Below are 13,485 nucleotides of genomic sequence, written 5' to 3'. Positions count from 1 at the left end.
GTTTAAAAATATAATACAATGTATTAAAAATAAATATCAAGCCACTTATTGAGCTTTTTACTGTGCAACAGATCTTTTTAGGTAAAACCTGAAGGTTTTTTCTCCATTTGAAAAATATTTAGTATATTTAAAAAAATAATCAAACAATAATTTTTCTTCAAAATGCAAAAACAACACTATTTGCCCTGTAGTCGGTAAATATTAAGTTAAAATTATGCTTCTTTCGCTGGGATATAGCACATTTTCTGGGCATTCCGAAAACATGCACAACTGAAAATTGACGATTTTTGATTTATGACGTTCTTGAAAGGAGTGAGCGATTTGTGAACTAAACAGCTGCAGTATACAAACAGATTGATAAAACGGGCACAAATGTGTATCAACACTGGCGGCAGCCATTTGACGGATATAACCTTTTCCACTTAACAGAAAAAAATTGAAAAAGATCAAATAAAAATATTCATCGTTTAAAATCTTTTTTTTATTTTTCAGTAAAATTTTTATTTAAAAACAAAATTGAATAATTAATTTTGCGGCACCCAATTTTTTTGGAAAAAAAAAACAGCTATTTAATTCACAAATTTCAAATGTGATTGACGCACAACGTCACTTATAAAAATGTAACAATTATAACATCTTCCGATAGGGTGATTCATTTTGTGCCACCCTGTATTATTATATGTACCATGGTTATTCATACGTACATTAGCAGACTCATTGCTGATAAGCAATATCTTCCAACTAACAAAAAATAGACTAGTGTTATTGCTCAAAGTTTAAACCTTATACCGTTTGAAATAAAGGACAGATAAAGCTTGTATTTACATAAGTATAAAAAAACAGAAAAAAACATGAATTATTATTAATCACAAATGATTATACTTCCAAAAACCTCTTCTTCTTTTTCTTGCCCCTCAACAAGTGGTGCATAGGGCACCGTATCGGATCAAAGCCGGTGTTAACTTGATAGCTAATTACATAAAGACAAGGTATTTAGTTATAGCAAATAAAAACCTGTCGGTGATAGGTAAACTGGCAGTACATAACGGAGTCCTAGTTCTAACCATAATGTACGGAAGTGGAGCATGGAGTTGGCAAAAGAAGGATAAAAGTAGTCTGAATGCTCTCAGACGAATGTATGGCAAAACAATGTATAATAGTTGTTCGAATGATGATATAAGCAAAGAATGCAAGACTGAGATAAGCGTTATTAATAAAATTAAGAAAGTTGTGTTGAGATGGTTTGGACATATGGAACGAATGAGTGAGGAAAGAACGGTAAAACAAAGTTTGTGTGAAGTCATCGTAATGACGCTTTAAAAAAAACCCATGAAATAAAAGATGGATAATTTTGATATAAAACATGTTTACTGGTGTAAAAGTTTTTTTTTTCAAGAAAATATGTTACTTATAGAATTGACTATTATTTTTAAAAAATTACAAAAAGTAAAAAAAAAAAAAAACTCATTCCCCAGAAACTCATCTTTTGGGATAATATATCCTAAAGGAATTATTCCCTCAGACAAATGTGTGGAAAATCGTTGTATGACAGAATAAAAAATTAAGATATTACAAAGAAATATAGGGCTGAACTAGAAATATTGAAAATATTAAGAAAAATTATTTAATGTGATGTAAAAAAAAATTATATTTAATAAATGTGAACGGGAGAACAGAACGAAGATGTCCATAAAGGACTTGTCACAACCAGATCAATCAGAACCTAAAATCTGGTGTTGTCTAAAGTCTACGTAATCTGAGGGCATGTATGAATAAATGTATGGATGTGAAAGAAGCTAGGAATGTATGTCAGGACAGAAGAGTGTGGCGTTCCATCTTCTCTGCCTATCCCTGCTGGGAAACGGCGTAATGGTAATAGTAGTAGAAGTAATTATTTACATGCAGGAGTTGGGAATTATTAGAGGGGTGTATGTAAATCTTGGTTTATTGTTAGCTACACTGGTTTGCATAACATTTTTTTCTGTTAATATTTTCCAATTTAAAAAATGTGTAGTTATATTAATGTCGGGTTGTGGCCCCGTGGTTAGTGTCGCAGACTCTTCTGTCAGAGTTTCTTGGTTCAAACCCACTCTACCACAATTTGATATCTTTTTCTAATAATCAGCCGCTTAAGACTCACAGAAATAGTATGAAATTGAAGTATTTTTGTAAATAATAAAAACACAAATATTTTTATTTTTATTTTTAAAAAATGTTTTAGTAGCGTAAGCTAAAATATCATTTCGCTCACTCCTTTCAACAATGTCATATATCAAAAACTATCAATTTTCAGTTGTGCATGTTTTCGGAATGCCCAAAAAATGTACAGTATCCCAGCAAAAACGGCATATTTTTAACTTAATATTTACCCGCTACATGGCAGAAAGTGATGTTTTGCATTTTGAAGAAAAGGTATTGTTCAATTATTTTTTTAAAAATAATAAATATTTTTCAAATGGAGAAAAAACATTCAGGTTTTACTTAAAAGATCTGTTGCACAGTAAAAAGTTCAATAAGTGGCTTGATATTTATTTTTAAAACATTTTATTATATTTTTAAACTTTTAAAACGATCTACTGAAAAATCAAGTTTTTTGATATTTGACGTTGTTGAAAGGAGTGAGCGATTTGTCTGCAATAGATACACAGTTGACCTTTTTAAAGGTTAACAGAGATACACGGCACTTAAACTGACCTATGGAAAGATTCACTAAAATACATAAATGCGCTGATAAAGTTTACATAACTGAAAAGGTCATTTGATTACTGAAATGTTTGCACCAGTCATTCAAGTATTCTCATGCACTCAGCATACATCAATCTGCTTTGCACACAATTTCAGTAAATTATCTTATATTTTAATGTCACAATAATTAAAGAAAACACTTCGTTTTTTACCACTTGAGTTTAATTATAGACTACATGTTTCCCATAAATTAAAATTATTACACCTTGTTCCATATAAAGGCCAAATTATGAATTATCTTGAAAATTTAGAAATACAAAAAAACCTGAATTCTAATAATAATTTATTAAATAATATATTGTTTCAAAATTCTTCGCCATTGCTTTCAATTTTTTCCTTTGTTTTCAAACTCCGTTCCTTGACTAACCCCTTCCCCTTACTTTCCCCCTATCCTTATTTATAGAACAATTTTATATTTTATATTTTAGTTATTATACAGACCTGAATGATGGAAGTTTAGCTTCTGAAACATGTAGTCTATAATTAAACTCAAGTGGTAAAAAACGAAGTGTTTTCTTTAATTATTGTAACATGTCTTACCACAAAGTTAATGCCGAAACAATAAATAAAATATTTTAATGTCCTTATTTTAATGAATATAGCATAATATCACAATATCCTTGCTGAAGGAGAACTCCGATCTTGAAGGATGTCAAAGTGGAAGGCAGGTCACTGCAAATCAGAAAAAAAATCCATGTTGATTAATCCAAAATTATAGACAAATTTAAAAAGTAAGTAAGTACCCTAATTTTACAAAACTATAATATCATGGGTATACTGGCTAAAAACGTTACCTCGAAAATATGAAATTTTGACTTAATGATGCATATTATAACATTTTTAACGTTCTATAAACTGGCAAAATATACTAAGTAGTTTGAAATGTCAAATTTGTGGTTTTAAAAGTAAATTCTACTTTAAGTTTAATGACGGGTATTTTATGCAGACTAATTTTTTAAAGAACAGGGATTTTAGAGTTATAGTTTTTTGCCAGTGTACCCACGATATGTTATACATATAATAATATTTACATATAATAATTTCTAAAGCGCCATTTTCACAAAATATCATTTTAAAGCCTCTTGACACATTTCAGGTGGGTATTTTTTACGCCTGCAGACCACTGGCGACGGGATTTGATAATTATGTACATATACATACATAAAACCCTTATCCTCACCCCGATGGTGCATAGGGCACTGCTTCATATAAACGCAGCGTTATCTTGATCGTTTTACATATGAAGGAAAGGTGATCAGCCCTCCGCTTCATGTACATATAGTTAAGACCTTAACAAAGAGATTGGTATATAATATTCATATAAAAATATTGAATAATCCCTTAATTTCTGACATTGAAATGAGGCTGGCGCAGAAGGTAAAAATACCCTTCCCGTCCTTAACCATCAATCGACCAAACTGGTAGAAATACCTTTCCCGTTCTTAGTGTGTTAACATATGGAAGTGAAGCATGGAGTTGCCAAAAGAAGGAAAATAAAATAATAATTCAATATCTGATAATAAATCAAAGAAAATAAGTATTTATTCATGTTTAAAAATATGTAGAGCCTTTGATACAATTGAACATGAAATTTTGTAAGTAGAAAATCATTCGGGTATGTATGAATATTAAAGAGGCGAAGACTGTTTGCAGAGACAATGGTGTAGCATTCTATTCTCTCTGCCTACCCCTGCGGTGAAGAGGCGTGATGGTTGTTTAATTAGTTTTCAGTTAATATATTTCTTTTCTACTATATGTTATACTATGTACCATATACTAACTTACTTATGATGCAATGTGTAATATATACACTCATAGATCTATCTAACACATTGTTTCTACTCCACAAAAAAAATAAGTAAACTGATGAAAGGAAAAAGACATACAGGGGATAATATTTGTTGTTTTAAAGGTTTTAAAATTATAATTTTATTAATTGATTCAGCAGTTACTTTGTGGTAAACCCTATCCATTTTTAATTAAAAAATTACTCGGTAAATACCACTAATTCTTAAAATCTACTGTGACACATGTTTCGATGCATTCCGCATTATTTTCAAACACCGTATGTTTGAAAATGTTCATACGGTGTTTGAAAATTATGCGGAATACTTCAAAACACGTATCACAGTAGATTTTAAGATATAGTGGTATTTACTAAGTAAAAAATTTAACTAAAAATAATAATTTTATTTAAAGGATATGAGATTTGGAAAGATGATTCTTCAGTTGTGATTGAAATTGGTTGATATTCTGGATTATCCTCAAATGAGAAGATAAATTGATTCCTCTCAGCAGGACCTGCAAAGGCTTGGTCCCCAAACTTGGTGTTGGGTTGGCGTCAAAGTTCAGAGAGTTTTCCTCCACTTGACTCTAAAGCCGACCTAAGAGTACATTGTTTCAGGCTGATATTTTATGTATTTTTTTAAAGTATCTCAACTTCATATGAAAAATGTATATGGTAGTCTGAGCATCCCAGGGCTTACGATCACTGCCCATTATTAAACATCCATATTGCACTAATTCTTCTTCTACATCTTGTTGTAGGCCTTGTGGCCTGTTTTTAAGAGGGATTAGCCTCCTGCGATGTCGATTCCCAGCTATCGACCCATCTCTTTGGTAGTCTGCCCGGGGGTCATCTTCCATGAGGTTGGCCGTACAGTGCGATGTGGGGGAGTCTGGATGGTTCCATTCTCCTCACATGCGCATACCATTGTCTCCTTCGTTGCCTTCCCCACCTAACGACATCTTCGATCTCGCATATTTCCCTGATCCTGGCGTCTCTTATTCTATCTCGAAGACTCTTGCCCGATATGCTTCTTAGTCTTCATTTCTGACACTCTAAGCGTGTTTTTTGTGGCAACGGTGTACGCTCTACTTTCGATTCCATATGTCGTGATGGGTCGGACACAAGTTTTGTAAATCTTTATTTTGCTGCTGATCTTCATCTCAGGATTTTTCCATATAGCATTTTTCAGGCATCCTGAGATGGCTGCAGCCTTGTTTACTTGCCCCAGCACTAATTCTTGAAACTTGTATTTATACAATGATCTTAGATCCTCCCGCATTTACGGAAGGGTTCGAGAATAAGTACAATATGGATGTTCAATAATGGGCAGAATGTTGAACGTTACACTTCTTCTTCTTCTTCTTCTTTTAGGACTAGGTCCTGTCATTCTCGGATTGCTCCTGGGAGGTGGAAGACCAGCTATCCTTCCATCGTTTAGGTGGTCTTCCTGGGGGTCTGATCCCGCCTATGCTGCTGCCCGCTGCCACCCTCACCACTCGACCCGAACTCGCTCTTCTCACATGATCTCTCCAGAAACGTCTTCTTTCTCTTCCCCATCGCACAACATCTTCAACATCGCAGATTTTTCTTATATCTGAGTTTCTTACTCTGTCGCGAAGTGTTAGGCCTGCAATGGGTCGTAGAGTCTTCATTTCGGATGTCCTAAGAAGGCTTTTTGTTCTCGCGGTGTCAGCTCTTGTTTCCGTGCCGTATGTCAGGATCGGTCTTACGCAGGTTTTACAGATCCTCACCTTACTCTCTTTCAGCATGTATTTGTTTCTCCATACAAACATTTTTAAGCATCCAGCTACAGCGGTGGCCTTATTTGCTTGCTCTCTTACTTCATTGTAGAGGTTATTGCTGCTAGACACTTCGACACCCAAATACTTGAATTGCATAACTTGCTCTATGCTTTCATTATTGATTGATCGTTACACGAGTGTTTAAATTAAAATCTCATCCGTAGGGTGAATAATCCAGTGTCTGATACAACAAATAATATTAATGTCGTTTTATTTATTTCATCATACACATATTTACAATTTTTCATATTATTTTTTGACATCTCATCAAAGATGAAGAAGAATATTATTCTTAAATCACTAGAACTTCACTAGAGACATCTATTGGTGAGATGAAAAGAAGCTTTTTACTGAGCAGAAACTCTTTTATTAAAAATAATATGAAAATAACTCCTGTAATTGGAGATAATCCAGATTTTGTGAACAAGTATTTGGACACACTCAAAATGTTGTAAATGAATGATAACCATACCACAAAGTTCACAATGCTTTTGAAGTGGAAGAAAACTTGTTTGGAATGATTAAGGAATTAAGTTTTTGAAACAATATAAGAGTTCTAATATCAATTGAATATTCATAAAAATTACCATTATAATAATTTGATATGTTACCCATAACATGGTATTCTTGCCTGCCTCCATAGTGTAGCGGTTAGCGCGTTTGGCGACAATTCAGGAGGTCCTGAGTTCGATTCTCAGGGAGGTCAAAATAAAAATAAAACTTTTGCTCAAATATATTAAATATATTACCCTGGAATGTTACCTGCAGAGCTGATCATATTGCATTTATATAATTAACAGTCAACATTGCACCAATCTGACACAGTGCCCTTTGCACCATCCGGTGCAGATAAGGGCTGGAAAAAGACCTTTAATTGGTATTTAAAACGTGAGAAGGATCTCATGTCCTTCCTATAAATTGTAGTCATAATACAACTAAAAATGGTCCCATGGTAAGTGTCACGGATTCTAAATCAGAGTATCAAATTTTAAGCCCACTCTACCACAAATTGATTCCAATTTGTAAAGCTAGCCGCTTAGGCCTACAAAAATAGTGTGAAATTTAAATACTTGTATATACGTGTATATAATAAGAATTCAAAAATTTCCCTTTTCGAAAAAATAACCTAACATAGTAGCTTTTTGCATTGAGCGTCAATATTTCAGAGAAATATGATACTGTAGGTGTATGTTTCTTTATTGTATTAAGGTTTACTAACCATCATGCTGCTTCTCCGCGGGGGTAAACATAGAGAATAGAATGCCACACCACTCTATCTTTGCAAATATTCTTAGCCTCGCCTACTCATCCATCTTTGCATACATACCCACTGATTATTCTGACTCCTGACCTGACCACTTTCAAGTATTTTAATTACTTCAAATTTTCCTCGATCTTGCATCTATGAGCTGATTTATTAGCTTAATATATTTATTTTACCATTATTTCCTCACTCAACACACCTTTCTTTATTTTATCAATAAAGCTTATCCAAACCTTGCATTCTTTCATTATTTTACCATTCAAACATCCATCAGACGTTGTTTTGCAGCATATTCATCTGAATGATTGCAATTCAACTGCATTCAGTCTATGTTTTGAATATATTAACATTGATAAATATTTGTTAAAATAACTTTGATAATAGATAAATTAAACCCTGTAGAAGGCAACAGGTTGTTGCCGAAACTAGTTGGTTGTTAATAAAAATGTGAGTGGATCAAAAAACTAAGTCTTTTTATTTCTCAAAATAGTATTTAAAGCTTTCATCCTTCTTTTGCTAAATGCTTCACTTCCATACATTAGGGTTGGTATAAAGGTATGATTTTTAAAATTTGACGTAAAGTAAGTACATTTTTGAGTTTACCATGCTACTGTTTTGTTTAAAATAATTCAAAGTATTTATAACAATCAATTGATATTTGAATAAGCCCTCAGTATTGTAAACCTTACTCAAATGTTGAATTGTGAAGGGTTCAAAATTGGAGGGAATATCAGTGTGAAAATATTTTGTATGTAAAATAAAATATAACCTATGATTTTGTAAACCAAAAATCTGAACTGGAGTAGTGACAAATCAATGATAATGAAATCACTAAATTCTAAAAAAATATATCAACAATAAAAATTAGTTGATTCTTAATTTTTTAATAAAGATTTTTTTTTTACTCATTGCAGTTATTAATGAAAAAACTACAAACCTTTCAATTCCACTGTCTTTTCTCCATTTTTCTTCTGTTCAGTCAATAAATTTTGATACATTTAATAGTAAACACATCTAAAATTGGTAATTTTTGTCCGATTTTACTGTGTAAAGGGATGAAGAACCCTTTCCCGAAAAATTTCTAACATCAAAATATCCGGAAATTTCATTTTTCTTAATGAAATTTTGTTCCATTAATTAAAGTCAGAAAAATCGCGTCATTAATTTTTAATTTGACACTAAGATCATTTGAATGGTTTGTTCATTGAACTTGTAAGGATTTTTCCGTGAACAGTTAATGGTTCTTGAATTTGTTTATAATGTAGTTAGGGGTGTCTTAAAAATTAAGATGTGTCTTAAGTAGGTAGTAAAATTAAATGCTCTACAGAGGTAATGGGTTAAAAAAGGCATTATAGCACTGATTTCTTGAAAATAAGTAAATGGAAGTTCTCTTTACTTATTTTTTAGTAGTTCTAAGTTTCTAAACTAACTAACTAACCATCACGCCGCTTCTCCCGCAGGGGTAGGCAGAGAGAATCGAACGCCACACCACTCCGTCTTTGCAAACATTCCTCGCCTCTTCTACATTCACGCATCTCCTCATACGTACCCGACGATTATTACGACTATTAAGTATTTGACATACCTGATTGTGCCAAGTTTTCCTCGGTCTTCCTCTGCTACTTTTTCCAACTACATTTGTCTCATAAATTTGCTTAACTGTTCTTTCTTCACTCATACGTTCCACATGTCCAAACCATCTCAACACACCTTAATTTTATTGATAATGTTTATCTCAGCCTTACATTCTTCTTATTTCATCATTCGAACATCTATCAAACATCGTTTTGCCACACATTCGTTTGAGGGATCGCATTTCGACTGCATTCAGTCTGCTTTCATCCTTCTTTTGCCGACTCCATGCTTTCAAACATAAGGGCTGGAACAAGAACTCCGTTGTGTACGTCAGTTCTAAGTTTCTTCTTTTTATTTATTTGATTCTATAACAATTGGTGCTGAGAATTGATAAATCGCCTCGGGTATACTTTGCCAAAAGCGCGGCCTTTCGATTTACCAAATATGACGCCAGTGTATATTGGCGGTTGAGCTTGGAAGTTGTGTCGCAGTATGTGCGTTTCTTAAGTTCAGATTCTTCAATAATATTCACAAATAAACAAACTGAAATAATTTTTAGTATATAGAATCCCTTCAGTAATCTTGTATGTCACTGTCGAGAGTTGTAACTAGCCTCTCTCCCCTCAGAAATAAATAGAGTTAAAGATCTATGCCATTTTGACCTTTTTTCAAAACATAACATGCTTATATTTTCAGTATAAGAGTAAATCATGCTCATCCGCTTTAGATATTAGGGTAATTATTTTATATATTTCATTAACACGTTGAACGCCATGTGAGTTATATTTAACCGTGTTTGGTCAAGAGGTGGCGCGTGTTAAATATAACTCCAATCATGGATTGCATTTTACGTTCTGTGAATTGGATACGTTTCACGTTTGCCATGTAATGTAAATGTATGCACTTTCTGTGTGGCCCCCTGGACAGATTATCATTATGTTTTTATTGCTTTGTGTTTCATGAAAAAATATTTATTACAAAAAAATGAACCGCAACCTTCACATTTGTATTCAGTCTGTTTACAGTTGTGGCCCCAAGGATGGTTTTTTTTTCTAAATTTGGCAGTCAGTGTGTTAAAACCTTCTTTTCATTTTCAAAGTCAATCATAATCTTATTTGATTCGTCATGGAGGGTTCTTATTTGTTTCATTTTATTTCACCCTATCATTTGTTTCTGTAAGTCGAAAGAATCACAGCTCTTGTCTAAATCTTCTACAATTTTACATAGGTCTTTAAGTCACCGTTCTTTGACAAAACAATTTTCCTGGCAAATTTTTACATATTTATTTTACTGCATTGTTCAGATCTTCTATTTTTCATTTTTTTGTCTTCCTTCCATAAGACTTCATATCTTACCAGCAATCCATTATTTCTATTCAACTTTTTTAACTGGTTCAAGGATGTTTTTTGTTTCAATTTTGATTGTATGTTATGCCAAAAACTGTCTTTTTATTAAATTTACAACATTTTGAGTGTGTCCAAATACTTGTTCAAAATCTGGATTATCTCCAATTACAGGAGTTATTTTCATATTATTTTCAGCCTGTGACGATCATCAGCCCCGCAAATGCCCAGACTTCCATATTCTTCTTTATCTTTGATGAGATGTCAAAAAATAATATTTTTATGAAATCATTGTCACATCTGTTGATTCTTGCTAATTCCTTTAATAAGCGCCTCTTTTTGAGAGTATGTGTCCCTATCTTAGGAAGTTCTAAACAACGCCTCAAGTGTTCTGATCCCTGTCGAATCTCATATATTCCGGAGCCAGGAGATCTGCCTTCTGTCCACACCTCGTCAACCCTCTATCAGGTGCAATGGCTCATACTTCTCTCCTCTAACCGCATACCTTGGATAGGAAACCTTCTGGACTTTGATATCAGTCAACAACTAACGGTCATTCTACTCTTGCTTTTTGAAGCACATTTGGATTGCTGACCATATAACGGACTAATTAGAGGAAGGGGGTATCTTTAAAGCCGAAAGTCCGTTAAATAAAATAGATTTAGCGAGTGTTTTTGCCTAGAATTTTCACTCATGAATTACATTAAATTATAGTATTTTTTGAGTCAAGTATTTTTTGTATTTTATATTTACACTATTATTCTAGTTCTACTTATAAAACCTATATACCCTTTACTATGACTAAATTATTTTGTATACCCACACACATGCCATGCCTTTGTGGGATATTTTTTTGTTTTCATTTTTATATTTTATTAATAATTTTTTTTATTTGAATTAATGTTATGTAATGCAAAAGAATTTAAAATAGAGAAAAAAATAAAAGAAAATAAAATAAAAACTTTAAACATAAAGAGTAAATCCACTCACGAGTAGGCATAGGCTATGAAACTTAAAAAGTTGAAGCCTGAGTAGGGTCATGATAAGCTAGATTTTAGAGTCACTTGGACATTAGGTAATTAAAAAAAAATAGATTTAAAATAAAACAAAAAAAAACTTTTTAAAATATGAACACTATTTAGATATAAATAAACAATATAAAAACTCCAACAAATTCTACTTATCGTCTTCAGACTTCATAGTGAAGTAACGTTGCTGTTTGATATCGACGCGCTTGCTTTCGGCAATCCTGCTTTGAAAAGGGAATTAAGTTTTTTTTGCTTTTTTGAGGTTTTGAGATAAATATTTGTGATTGTCATGGGCGCTAAAAAAAATTACATGCGTCGACATTTGAATTTAACCATGTATAATATTAACAGAGCATTATTCATGTTTTTACATTTGACCGGATTTTTGTCTGTTATATCCAAAGTTCGTTAAATAGAGGTCCATTATATCGGGGTTTTACTGTATCATTTAAAATGTGTCAAGAAATATACATCAGTGTATTTATCATTGGGAATATTATTAAATGGTTATATGAAAACTGCATAAATGGCAGGACCAATCACATGCTTAATAGTAGACTAACCTAATCCAAAACGTGTAAAAATTGATTTGCATATACGCCGAGACATCTTGCAACACCTTCCGTATATCTACGATGCGTCATAGACACCTGGAAAGCGGTATAATATACCTCTTTGTATACGTAACCTGATTTTTACAAATTTAGGATTACAGTAGAATCGCGATATAACGAAATCCAAGGGACCAAAAAATATTAATTCGTAATAACGAATTCCCACATATAACGAATTTTTTAAAAATCATACTTAGTATGTATATGTTGCACGCCGTTGCAAAAAATGTTGCGCGGCTTTTCAAAAAGATCGCAAGTTCTGCAAACAAAGGAGGAAGGGGGCCATAGGGAACTGAATACCTACATATTTTAACTTGTTTTCTTATTAACCTTACGGTGATAAAAGTGCCGCGGGAATCGATGATACTCGTATGTATTTTGTACACAATATGAGAATGTGATTTTAAAACCGGAAAAACGTAAATATTCCTAGTTGCTTTTACTGGCCATATTTAAAGTTGAAATTTAACAATTTTGTAATGTTGGGTCTGGTAAATATGTATCTGAAAATGAGAATAATAACATCAAATATAATAATAATAATATCACAAGTAGCCGCCAAAGCCGAGAACGAGAACGGCTTGCGCGCTACTGACGGCCAGTGTTGTCAGACGTCAAAGAGTAGTTTTCGATATTGAGATGGCGAAGTTACGAAATTGCGAAATTACGAGACGGCGAAAAAAATTTTTTTTCCAAAATTTACGCGATGAATTTTTTTTCGCCGTCGCTAAAAATTTCCTAAAATCCGTTAAAATTCCGTTATAATCCTTCAAATTCCGTTTGATCTCTTTATTCCTTCAAAATCCGTATAAAACGGACAAATTCGTATTTGTCCAAATTTGTCCGTCATATTTAATATTCCTAGTTGCTTTTATTGGCCATATTTAAAGTTGAAATAAAACAATTTTGTAATGTTGGGTCTGGTAAATGTTATTCATAATGTCATTCATTTGCAGCGACGGAAATAAATAATTTGTAAAAAAATCGGGAATCAAATCCTAACATAAAATCGTAAAAATACACAAACGTTTCTGTGTTTGCGCGTGTGGCGTGCTTTGTAATGCGCGTATGCGTGCATGTCGTACGTCGTAACACGTTACTCCGCTAGTCCAATAGTGTGCAGATTGTCTTACCCGACACTACGCCCCACTTAGGGCGCTTGTCCACTACCCGAAATTCCGTGTAATTTTGCTGTCCGGCACGTCAGTTAGCGTTTTAAAATGACGATTGGCTTGGATTGGCTTGTGCTTTTGTCCATCTTTCTTCGGATAGGAGCTCTTGATCGGTGCGTGAACACGTTGCGCGTAAATTCGATCGTAAAATCG

At 33.0% G+C, this 13,485-nt stretch overlaps 1 protein-coding gene across 1 annotated transcript in view; it reads right to left on the bottom strand.

The window, feature by feature from the left end:
* Nucleotides 1–475: 475 nt before the first annotated feature.
* The window catches only part of LOC148300675 (uncharacterized), a 37,560-nt gene continuing 24,550 nt past the window's right edge, over nt 476–13,485 (bottom strand). Inside the window, exon 16 of the mRNA XM_088274442.1 lies at nt 476–3,417. The gene's annotated coding sequence lies outside the window, so the exon portion shown is untranslated. The remainder of the gene's footprint in view (nt 3,418–13,485) is intronic.

Source organism: Brachycentrus maculatus, unplaced genomic scaffold (genome assembly GCF_059751285.1).
Source record: "Brachycentrus maculatus isolate JH-2025_06_01 unplaced genomic scaffold, ASM5975128v1 h1tg000673l, whole genome shotgun sequence".
Classification (NCBI taxonomy): Eukaryota; Metazoa; Arthropoda; class Insecta; order Trichoptera; family Brachycentridae; genus Brachycentrus; species Brachycentrus maculatus.
Note: the sequence above shows the minus strand (reverse complement) of the source record. Positions and strands in the feature narration are given on the sequence as shown.